The sequence below is a fragment of the Cyprinodon tularosa genome, unplaced genomic scaffold, assembly GCF_016077235.1.
Source record: "Cyprinodon tularosa strain WSP-4 unplaced genomic scaffold, ASM1607723v1 ctg229, whole genome shotgun sequence".
NCBI lineage: Eukaryota > Metazoa > Chordata > Actinopteri > Cyprinodontiformes > Cyprinodontidae > Cyprinodon > Cyprinodon tularosa.
The window spans coordinates 1,050,049-1,061,817 of NW_024038856.1; the positions used below are offsets into that span (position 1 = coordinate 1,050,049).

The following is an 11,769-nucleotide window of genomic DNA, read 5'->3' on the forward strand; positions in this document are numbered from 1 at the left end:
TTTTTCTTCAATCATTTTATTTAGATTTAATCAGGAAAAATAGACATACTGTATTATAAACTTAAAAAAAAATGCTCTATGTATCAAAATGCAGAAAATACTATGTGTGTGTGACTGATCTAAATGAGATAAAACAAAGCAATGCGATTAAATAAAAAAACATTTAAAGCTACAACAAAAACTGACCAGGAAAGCAGAAATACCATTTTACAAAATTTTCATTATCTGATGTACTTATCTAAATCCAAAGCAAAGGATCAGTATTTTGCAGCAATGTAAACATTTTGTCCTTGTCCACATATATCTACTAGAACCATTATAGTACTCCATGATTCTGGGGCAGCCATGCATGAGCTTGATCACCTTTACTTAAGTCTGCATAGATCCTGGTTGACCTGTGAAACTGGCTTTCACAACTTTATAACTTGGGTAATAATGGGAAGAGTCCCAAAGATAAATAATTGGCTGTAATCACAGTTTAAAGACAAAAAATATTAGAATAACAGTTACTCAAGGGTACCTGATATTTGTATGTTAAGATACGTGTACGTATTAGATGGATATTTTTCATATGCTTACATTTTTTTTCTTCCCTTCATCATCCAGGAGCACCTTTTATTTTTACCTTAATTTTCTGACCGTGTGTTGTAAGCTTTTATATTATATATATTTTATATTGCATATTATACCATGTAAGGTTTGTACTGTATTTGTTTGTTTAAATAAAAAACTTAAGTTAAAAAAAAGAATCACAGTTACTAAGCAGAACAGAAGCAGAATGTAATGGTCTGCACTAAAAAGGCTCACTCATACTGCTGCTAGATTAACCATTTTTGCTTAAATATATGCCTTAACATAACAATAATTATAAATATTTAATAACCTCAGAAACTTGAGACAGACCAGGACTATTTTCAGCAGGCTTTCTTTTTTCAGAAAAAGGTTAACAGCAATCGGCTTGGCATCATCAAAGCAGGTTCTCTGCTGAGATAGGAAACACAGGTCAGTGACTGGATTGTCAGGCTGATTATGACTTGGAGGAAAAGTCACTGACCTGATTCAAAGTTGATTCCAATCCCGGAGTGGAGGGAGGAATCTGGGAGAGCGATGTCCCCCCTCTACAGCCACGGCTGCTCCCAGGACCCCGAGTGATGATGAGCTGAACGCCAGCCGACGATGAGGGAGCAACAGTGTCCATGAGAGGAATCCAAGCTGAGGTGAAGATCGGTAACCAGCAGAATCCAGGAAAAACAGTACAAAACCCCCCCCCCAAAAAAAACAGACAGACAGAGAAGACAAAGGCAAGGCAAAAAGATCATTATGCAAAGCAGAAAATGGGTCAGGATCAAACTACTCACTTGAAAGCTAAAGTTACTCTCACAACAGCTTGAATAATATGGTGCTGATGGAAGACAGGCACACAAAATAAATAGCCAAGGAACCAGGTGGAAACGATTGGCGTTAATCAGCCATTGGGCTAATGGGACAGGTGAACAGGAGCAAATGGAAAAGAAAACCAACAGCACCAAGACCATGATAAAATAGGATTTAGAAGCAGATGAAGAATAATTTTTGCTCCGGTTTCAAATGAAAGAAATTAGGTAATGTTAGACAACTGACTCAATCCCAGTGTTCCTCATCTTAATAAGCCATGTACAGTAAAGGTGAGTTCAAGTGATGATCATGCTGATTTCTGCGGTGTGAGGTGTGTTAATAACTACATCCTAGATTACTCTTTCTTCATTATGTAACCTAGTAAGCAGTCCTGCTCTATTCAGATCTGCACACAGACCCTGTAGAAAAAACGACGCAAACTTAACATCAAATGCAATAATGTTGATTTCAACTTTACGTAATCAACCAGAGAAGCTACTCCTGAAACAATGTGAATTTCTGTATGTTTATATCAAATCCAACAAAACTCACCTAGAAATCATAGCATATCATGCAGAGTCCCTGTTGGCACTGCTTTCACTTCCTTACTGATTGTCTTTTCTGTTTAATCCTTTTTCTTTCACTCTTTTTTCTCACTATCCCCAATGCATCTGCTCCGTCCGCCCGTTGGTCTACTCAGACCAGGTTTAGCAATCTGACAGCTAAATGCTGTGAGTGAAACTAGTCCATGTGCAGCCTGCTTTGCTTGTAGTGTAAGGAAAAAACACTCTGTAATATCAAAACTCTTTTATCCTTTTTTGTTATCGTCATGTGTGGGATCTCTTTTTTTTTATTGTTAAATAGCCTCTGAGGTTCAGGTTCTAAAAACTGAAGCCAAAGGTTTCCTTCTGGACTGACAGGTTGGGTGTCGGGGAGCTGACTAAATGTTGTCATATGACGTGTTGATGCTGAAGTCTTAGAGCCAGGGCTGATTTTGGGGGTTTACTGAAGTTAAAAGCCTTCTTCAGAGAGTCTTAGGGTTCAGAGTCCTGGCTTTGGTTCAGCACAGAGCTGGCAGGTGAACTCTCACCTCTAAACCTTTTTTCACTCAGAGATTAACATTTCAGGGCAAAGAGGTCGTCTCACATTGAGACCTCTGGATTAAATAGTTGGAGCACTTAAAGGCTCTGAATCCTCCACTCAATGAAAACATTGGATCGCTTTCAAATACATAAAAAAACCAAAGCTGAAATCATTTATACAATGCTTTTTACAATATGTCGCTTTGGGTTGATAAAGACCAACATTCTTTTATGCTGTATGATTTTCAACCTGCTTCTTTCTGTCTCTTTTCAGCTTTGTTGTGGTTCTGAGCATCATGGTAGAAGGACAGAGCATCTTCTGACATTTTTAGAAGCTGTTAATCTGCTCCATTTAAATAATTTTGATAAGATTTTCACATATGTGCTTGGGTAAGCTGATAAAACCAAATCAATGTCCTACAGTATGAGTTAGAAATACAACAGTCAGACATCTCATTATGACCATTGTTCAGGTGAGATGAGATTCACTTGATTTGTTCTGTTATTGGGCGGGATATACAGTTAAAGAAGCAACAATTTTAATATGAGGAAGTAGAAAAAAAAGGTTGGGTAAGGATTTGAAAAAGCTCAACAACGAATGTGAGAACCAATCAACAGGTTCAGAATTTTTCCTAAACTGCCTCACTTTTAAAGTGGAACATCTCCATCATCTTGAGCTTTCTAAAAAGAAACAAGTCCTGTTTTCCAAGAGCATTGACAAAGATCCTCTGATTGACATACTGAGATTTCCTGGTGAACGGATCTGACGTTATTCCCTTCAACTGAAAATCACTGATGTTGATAACATGGTTATCAACATCAGTGATTTCATCTCTGATTAAAATTCTCTGTCTTGATCTTGGCACTGAATGTAATCTTCAACTGAATCCTTTACTATAAATTCACTTAAACAATATGTGACATGTATTTAGCATTTGTGGGCATTATCTCTGTTTTTCAGCCCTGGCTCTTGTGGATGTGCTGTTTAGTGTTGCCAAATGGAAGAAAAAAGCACCACAGGGGGAAGAGCTGTTTGGTTAAAAGCTGTTTGTTTGTATTTCTAGGCACCATCCTCGACTCTAAATGATTTATTTGACTGCTTTGCAACGCTCAGCTCCGGTTTCGGGAGGCTCGGCCAACATAAACCTTGTCACAACTCTGAATTCCTGACTGAACTACAGCTTCCAGGCAGAGCAGCATCGGATCAGCGCTCTATAAATATGGAAGATAAAATGTGCCCAAAGCCGTGGAAGGACAAGCTTGAATCAGAAGGAACGGCTTAGATCACTTCTTCAGCCAGTATCAGGGTCGTTGATATGATGATAATAATAAGAAAATATTTTTTGTCATCCAATAAGTATCATTATTCAACTTCACCCACCCCTTAGGGACCAGTGGACTTCTGCGTAGGGGTCTTGCTCACTCAGGGAGGTAGTCTATTTAAACGCTTGGCTCAACCAACCCAGGCCATCACTCCCCTTGTTATTATAATGCTGTGAGGTTCTTTCAGCTTCTAGCAGAACTTCCTTAGGAAAACTATTTTTCATTAGAAAAGAAGCTAAATTTTTATGATAACGGTTGACATAAACACTTCTCTCTGGTTTGAATTAGCTAAATTAAGTGGATGCAAATACTGCTGATGATCCAATCGCCTAACTAGTACAATCTTATAGAAAATTATTACAATAGCTTTTTTGTTAGCCTTTCCAGCACAATATATCGATGATTCACTGCCTGCTTTCTTTCACATGCTTTACAGAGACAGCTCAGACAAATAGGATCCAGTATTCAAGGCAGACAAACAGATTTCTCAAAACGTTTATTGAAAACTGAACCGAAGTGAGCAAGGTCAGTGACCATGTCTATCTCAAAGAGGATCATAGCGAACGTGTGAGTCACTAATCTGGTCTTATAGTTCGGTCCGAGCCCAGAGGGTGAGGTTTGTTCCAGCCAGTCAGCTACCAACGCCACACAGAGAATCCCAGATGCTGATGTATCGGTGGTCGGAGGAATGGCAGATCAGGACCAAGCAGACAAAGGTAGGCAGGATAATCCAGAGGGGAAAGCCAAAGCTGATGTCAGTGATGTGCGTGGTTGTCAGAGCCAGGAGATCAGAGATACAGTAAGGTGCATAGGGAGAATTCAGAATGGAGTCAGGTCACAGATCCAGGTACAGTACACAGATAGGCAGAGATCCGTCAGGAGTCAGGAGAGAGGTCAGGCAAACAGATCAGATGAGAATAGGTAGACTCAGAGGTCTGGAGGCAGAGCATATCAGGATCAGGTAATCAGAATACAGGTACTCTTGAATACTTCTCCCCAATGGTTCAAAAATAATCTGGAACTGATGACTGCTCTGAAGGCTGGTTAAATAAAAAATAATGCAGGTAGATCAGATAAGCAGATAATGAGAACTGGGCGGAGCTAAGCAGGTGTGTGAAATAAGTAATCACATCAGATATCAGTGCCAGTATTTCCCCATTTTGGGACTATAAAGAGATTTTCTATTCTTTTGTAGTCTATTCTAAAATCATGACAGACTCATTATATTTCGATTAGTCCTCATAGGCATAGTGATCTTTTTGGGTTGTTAGTTCTGGCCAGATCATCCTATCTGGTTGTTGCCCCTCATGCCCTCTCAGTGATATGCTCAATTCTTCTTGCTGCAAATACGCTCTTTGGGTGTTTCTCACTGTAAAAGTGAAAATGGCTAAAAGCTACAAGAAGCAGGCTGTCCCACAAGGTTACGTGAAGAAGAGGAAGGCGTAAGAAGAATGAGGTACTGTAAGACCTGAATGTAATTGGCGGATTCTTTCCTGTGAGTTTCAAAAGCATGCAGGATTGTCTTGCACCGCAGCAATTATTCAAAAAGTATCTGCATTTCTTACCTACATCTCTGGAAGAATAATTTGCCAAACCTTAAAGTCTGTTCTCCATTACAGCTGTCTACTTCTCTCATCATTTGATTTCTGAACAGCTTAAGTAAAAGGCTTTCCTGCTATTGCATGAAGATTCTAACTAAAATGCATCACATAGTTTGGGGGACTTCTATTTACAAAGGGACTTCAGGCAAAGAGGACTGTCATAAATAAATGAAATGACATCTTAGGCAAAAGAGCATAAGCAATAAAAGTAGTTAATTCATCCAAATCCATTAAACTTCTGACCTGCTTTGAAAAATTAAAATTAGACTCAAATAAATGCTTAAATTTGTTGCGTTTTTACTATTCAGGTACAGTAGCAGACATGAAGGTTTTGTCCTGAGGAAAGGGGTAAATAGTGAAATCGGATCCAAATTTTTACAAAATTTTAAATGAGTTGTTTCTTGAGTACATGTGGAATGGAAAACTCATGTGTGCGTGAGACAGCAACTGAAAGAGAGACTGTGTGTTTGCCGAATGCTGAGCTGGGGTTTATCCCTGGCTAAAAATGTCAGACTTTCTATTTTGCACCCGGGTCTGATCAGGGTGACAGTGCGCCATTGTTCATGTCTGGCTGCTTAAACCTGTGTGACTGATTGCTTCTTGTACCAGATAGATGAATGATCCCTTAGATGAGACCTTTTAATTCCTCAGCCTGAACCAGGGAAGTCAATAAACCCGTGGCTAGTTTGGTCATTTTAAAAGCCTTTTACATGCGGAGATCATAAAGGTTTTTCTGTCTTTGTACATCTTCCCTTACAGTTGTAAGCTACACGTAAACTTTCAAAACTAAAAGCTAATATGTCAACATGCTTTCACATCAAGCAAACAAAGGAGTCTTGGTGTCAAACGGCAGGTACATACAGGTAAGTACGGCTCCGATAAAACAAACTGGTTTCATGATGACATATTTATAGTTGGGAATAAATTAAAGTACCGTAGTCTCAAAGTTATCCTGAGCTTCTGAAATGCTCCTCACATCTAAAATCTGTATCATTTACCAACATGATCGGGAGGTAAATGTTTGCAAAGAAGCAGCTCCAATCCTGGTGATTTCACATTCACTGATGCTGGTGAGAAATTCACCCTCTTGGTGTTCTTAAACTTTAACTGAGCAAACAGAGTTAATAGTAAAGAAAATGGAACAGGGATCCAAATTGTAAAAATATATTCCAAAACATGAAGAATGACTCAAAACTGACAGTCTGGACCAAAGATACCAGAATTGTTGACATAAAAACAGTCTAGAAATACCTCAGGCGTTCTGCAAACTAAAAAGGCATCTTCAAAACACAAGAAAATAACTGTGTGGTTTTTAGTTTTTGGCTGCAAGTGAAAATGAAAAGCCCAAAGCAGATCTAAAAAGATAAAGCAGAAAAATATGTTCCTGAAATGATGAAACCTTCATCGATCAGCTCTTTCTGTGAGACAGCAGCTGATTTTAAAAGAGCAACCATGTCTGCAGAGCAGTAGAACATCAGGACTCTTTTAAAGAACAATTGCTTGTTTAAGCTCCTGAACATGCAGCCCACATCCAGAGTTCCCCTCAGGCCTTCAGCTTCACCATGACCTGCTCCACTTACCCTAACGTCTCAGAGTTGATAACGAAAGCCACTCCACACACTCAGCCTCGGCATCCTTCCAGCAGCGTAACTGGGGGAAATAATGCTGTAAAGCGGGGCTCAGAGTGCATATAAAAGGTGTTGTTTGTAAATGTTTTGTTTCCCAAAATGAGGAGCACATTTCTTGTAACCCCAATGCTTCTTTCTGTGTGAAGTAAAAGGGGCGGTTAGGATTTTGATAGCAGCAGAAACTTGTTCATGTTTAGTTGATTCTGAATGGAAATTACAAGATTATTTTGTAGTGATTGTTAATTAATCCAAATTCAAGTTTAACCATATCTCTGCTGAGGACTAAATAACAAGAAAGAACAGCTGTCCTATTGCAACCCAACCATGGACTAAATAGAAGACAGAAATGAAAACTTGACTCTCCAGAAAATAAAGACAAACATGAATAGAAAAAAAACACGTTAATCTCAACTAACAGGGTGGAACAGAAAGCATTAATCATAGAAGCAACCAATGTTGTAAACATGAAAAGGTGTCAGAGGAGCTGCATGGATCTTCACTGAACAGGGCAACTATAAGTGCTGCTCCAGACAATTCTGACATGTTGCGGATGGGAAACATCACAAAGAAAACATTTTAAAGAAGGTGCTCCATTAAGAGGAGACAAAAATGAGTAGTTTCGTTCACATGCTTACCTATGGGAGACTGAATGCTAATATTACACTCTAAACGTCCTCCCCATAGCGAAGCATGGTGGTGGAGGCATCATGCCGTGGCACAGAGAAGATGGTCAAAGTTAGAGATTGGATGAAAAATTATTCGATAATTGGAATGGAGGTTTGATTTATTTTTACAGTAAGGACTGTATGGTTATTTTTAACAAACAGCAAACACGTTTTATCAGATTGTTCAGTGAAATCTGAGAAGACACCATAGCAATCGTCTTAGCAACCTAATGCTTCGGCCACACAACCAGGGATGTCACACTGGGTGAACAGCTGTTGCCTGACAGGTGCCAAAGAGGTCGTGTTTTGGTTTTGATCTACACATTTTTAGTGTTATCTGCAATTATATTGAGATGTGTAGGAATGCATTGCTCTCAAGTAGGGAGAGGGCTCTTTGAGTGGCCTGTTTGTTACCTGGATTCTGACTGGTTTATATACTGTGTATATTCACCATGTTGGCATGGGCATAAAGCAGAGCCGACATTACTGATGGTAATTAATGACAGGAAAACACTTTCAAAAAAAATGTTTCATCCCATCTTAAATGGAAGAATGAATGGAGCTAAATCCTGGACCATCCTCGAGGAAAACCTGTTAGAGGCTGCAAAAGACCTGAGACGACAGAGGAGGTTTAGCCTAAAGCAGGAAAACCATCCTGAACATCCACTTATATAGAGATGCTGTGGTTTAGAGCAAAGCTTAGTCATACATTAAAAGGCCTAGCCAAAGGCCGGATCTAAATTCATAATATGAATATGAACACTTTTGCATGACTGTATGAATCAGCACAGCAACCTAATGTAGACTCAGACCCACAGCATACCCAAATTTACTATTAGCTCTGTAAAACACTTTATTACCAGTTTTAAAAGTGGTCATGTTTTATATTAATCTGACTACAAATATAGAAATATGCATAAAATATCTACTGATTTACTTTGCTGTAAAAAGATATTTACTGATTTTTTTGAATCAGTTTCTCCTAAGACAACTTACAATGAGTTAAATCAAAAAAGCTCTAAACTAGCCGAGCAAAAAAAGGTTTGAATCTTAACTTTTATTTCTACTGCACCAGAAAGGTTTGTGCTGGTAAATGTTTCTCAGTGTTACCTGACAAGATTCCTGCAGGCTGATTAAAGGACAGCTGATACCCTCACAGCACTAGTTGCCATGGTAGCTGATTTGCACAAATCACCCTGAGCGGGGTGGTCATTTCCTCATCAAGCGTTTTCAGAGGTCACAGATCCTAACATTACATTAATCACATAAATAGCTCTTAGTCAGCTCCTGGAGTTACTGAGTGTTTTGCCACCAGCTTAAATGGGTCAAACATTCTGGTTCTCTTTTCATTTTATTTCTGATTAATTTTCTGTTTGTTTCCTTTCAACATACATGTTAATAATGAGTCACTCTGTCTCTTCTCTTGACTTATTTATATGCTATAAATTTCTTCTTTCATCTTAGTACTGGTGAGTCCAGCTTTCTCTTATAAAGAAGGACTTTCTCTATGCATCTTACCCTGGGGTATCCTCTTTCTTTCTCTGTTGTATTACCTGCCGGAGGGCTATGTTACAAAACGTAATTGCTGCTTAAAGATTTTACAAGAGGAGAGGCAGTGAAGGGAGGAAAATGTGGAAGAAGTTAAGGCTAATGGGGCCACTCTTCGTAGAGAAGACCCAAGTTGAGTGTAAAACAGTGATTACAGGAATGACTGATGTAAGAAGCGAGAGATTCAGAACTGATGGAGGGAGGTTGCAGTCAGAAAGGTCAAAGCTCTTTTTGTAAATATCGAAGCTAAACAAGCTCAGACTCAGAATTTCTGTCTTCTGATAGAACATTCTTTTTGCTGTTTTAAAAATAAGGAAAACATTAAACAGTTGTCATAACATTTGCTGAAGTACATGTTTTTCTAAATGATTTCGGCTCTTATCTCACAGTAAGATTTACTGTGACGTCAGGATAAAGTAAAAGCCGAGGTCCATGGAGTTATACAAAACATTCTTCTGAATCTTATAACAGAGATCTTTGTGCACATCCTTAATGAAGCCGAGTCCTCAGAAGTGAAGATCCACAGGACCTGATCCACGGAATGAGAGCATCAGTGAAAGGCATATTTATTTTCCATACTAACATGCTGCCTGATGCTCTTCAGACAACATAGCAGAGGAATGTTTCTGCTTGACATTGAGTTTGAATTATGAAAAGTGAAACAAAAAGACCACACACAGCAGCTCAGATACAGCTTTACTGACAGGCTCCTCTTGGACCATCTAGTCTTCCCAGTTCAACTGTAAGTAAAGGATACTGGTTTCTGCCCATGATGCTTGTGTCTGCTCTGTGGAAACACTTTTTTTATTATTATTATTTTGGTTTGTTGGGGTAGTGGGTTGTTGAGTAAATTAAAATTAAATAGGTAAAATTTTCCAGCATGCATTACTTTACTGTGTTTCTACCATGACATTATGGCATGTAATGATTAATTCTTCTGCACATAAATTAAAAAATGTTTTCTTTTTATGTCTAGCATCATTGCCTTGTAGGAAAATAGTCCTGGGTTTGATTCCTTGCCAGGGGTCTTTCTGCATGGAGTTTTCATGTTCTCACTCTGCATGCCTGGGTTCTCTCCGGGTACTCCGGCTTCCTCCCACAGTCCAAAATCATGACTCTTAGGTTAATTGGCTTCTCTAAATTTTGATTACTAGTTCGGAGTGTGTCGGTGCTTGGTTGTATGCCTTGTTCATCTCTGTGTTGTCAGCGACCTGTCCAGGGTGTACCTCGCTTTTCCAATATAGACTGCCGCGACCCTGATGGAATAAGCTGGAGAAGATGGATGGATCTTTTCCAAGAGTTAAATTAAGTGGGTTTAATGCTGAAGATCATATCAGACACATCGTTTTAAGCATTGTCTTCTCTCAGGGCCAGTTTTGAACACAATTAGACTGCACCTCCTTCTAATCTCCTTCTAATTTCCACTGTTACAATTTCAGAATTGCTTTGAATGGTAAAAGGAGATGTCTCTGTGACATAAAGTTGATCTTCTTGGAATACATTTCCACTTAATTTATGCATGTTTTTTTTTTTATTCTTTCCAGTTCGCTGTGTTAGTAGTTTGTGTTTGTCTGTCATATCAAACCCAAATGCAAATACCTTTGTTTTGTATACTAGTGTTAATATTGAAATAGACACATAAGAAGGAAGCCCTCCAAAGAGGAAGCCCTCAAACCCTACTCTTTACTGTATAAAAGAAGTTGAAATAAAATAAACAAGTTGGCTTTATCCATTATTTTCTTCAGCAGGGAGTTTCCCGACCCCCCAGGTGAGAGTCAAACAATATCACTTTGATATATTAAAGAACATGTTTAGGCTTGTATGTCAAAACCTATCTGGTTTTATTAAACCATTCATCATATTTATCTTTTTACACCTGACATGAAAATAACAGCTATGCAGATGTGGATGACTTCTATAAACATTAAAAAATAACAGGTTTCATTAAGACTAATAATACATTTTAATTTTTAGTACAAATTGTTGTGCTGGAAATCACAGTGTACTTGTTTTCTTTGAAATGGACATTAACATGAGGGAATTGAGCCCTTTTGGTGAGGAGAAAGTTTCTTAGGCTAATATGATAGGGGACATTTGGTGTTAAGAAAGAGGTCTCTGCATCTCCAGAAGGAATCAAGGATAAAACAATGATTCCTTTACCATTAGCTCTGTGCTTTAAGATAGCTCGCTGAACACTCTGCCTGTCTCTCTGCTGAAAGTCACGGACATAACACTTACAAGTACCTGCTACCTTTTTAAGAAACCTTGACAGACGGTGATTTTTCTCTTTTTTTATTGAACTAAATTAATCTCACACTGGAGAAATAAGCTCTGTTTCTGCTGCTAATGCTGTCAGTGAGCTATTCCAGTTGCATCGTTTAGTGATGTTTTGCAGCATACTTGTATCGCAGTGTGAGCCTGGTGTAACATGTAAATAACTCACTACCCATACAGTATTTGTATTTGGTGTAAATGCTCCTTTAGCTATAGCACATTCCTCCATCTTCACCTGCTCATTCAATCAGGGTCATATTAGGCTCTGTGACTG

General features: G+C 38.6%; 1 long non-coding RNA gene across 1 annotated transcript; it reads right to left on the reverse strand.

Moving 5' to 3' along the window:
• Positions 1-865: 865 nt before the first annotated feature.
• LOC119784564 lies at positions 866-7,026 on the reverse strand. Its single transcript, XR_005280945.1, has 3 exons — positions 6,961-7,026; positions 1,055-1,212; positions 866-981 (listed from the first exon to the last, which is right to left on the reverse strand). It is a non-coding gene; the product is annotated as an uncharacterized LOC119784564 (long non-coding RNA).
• Between the last annotated feature and the right edge of the window lie 4,743 nt (positions 7,027-11,769).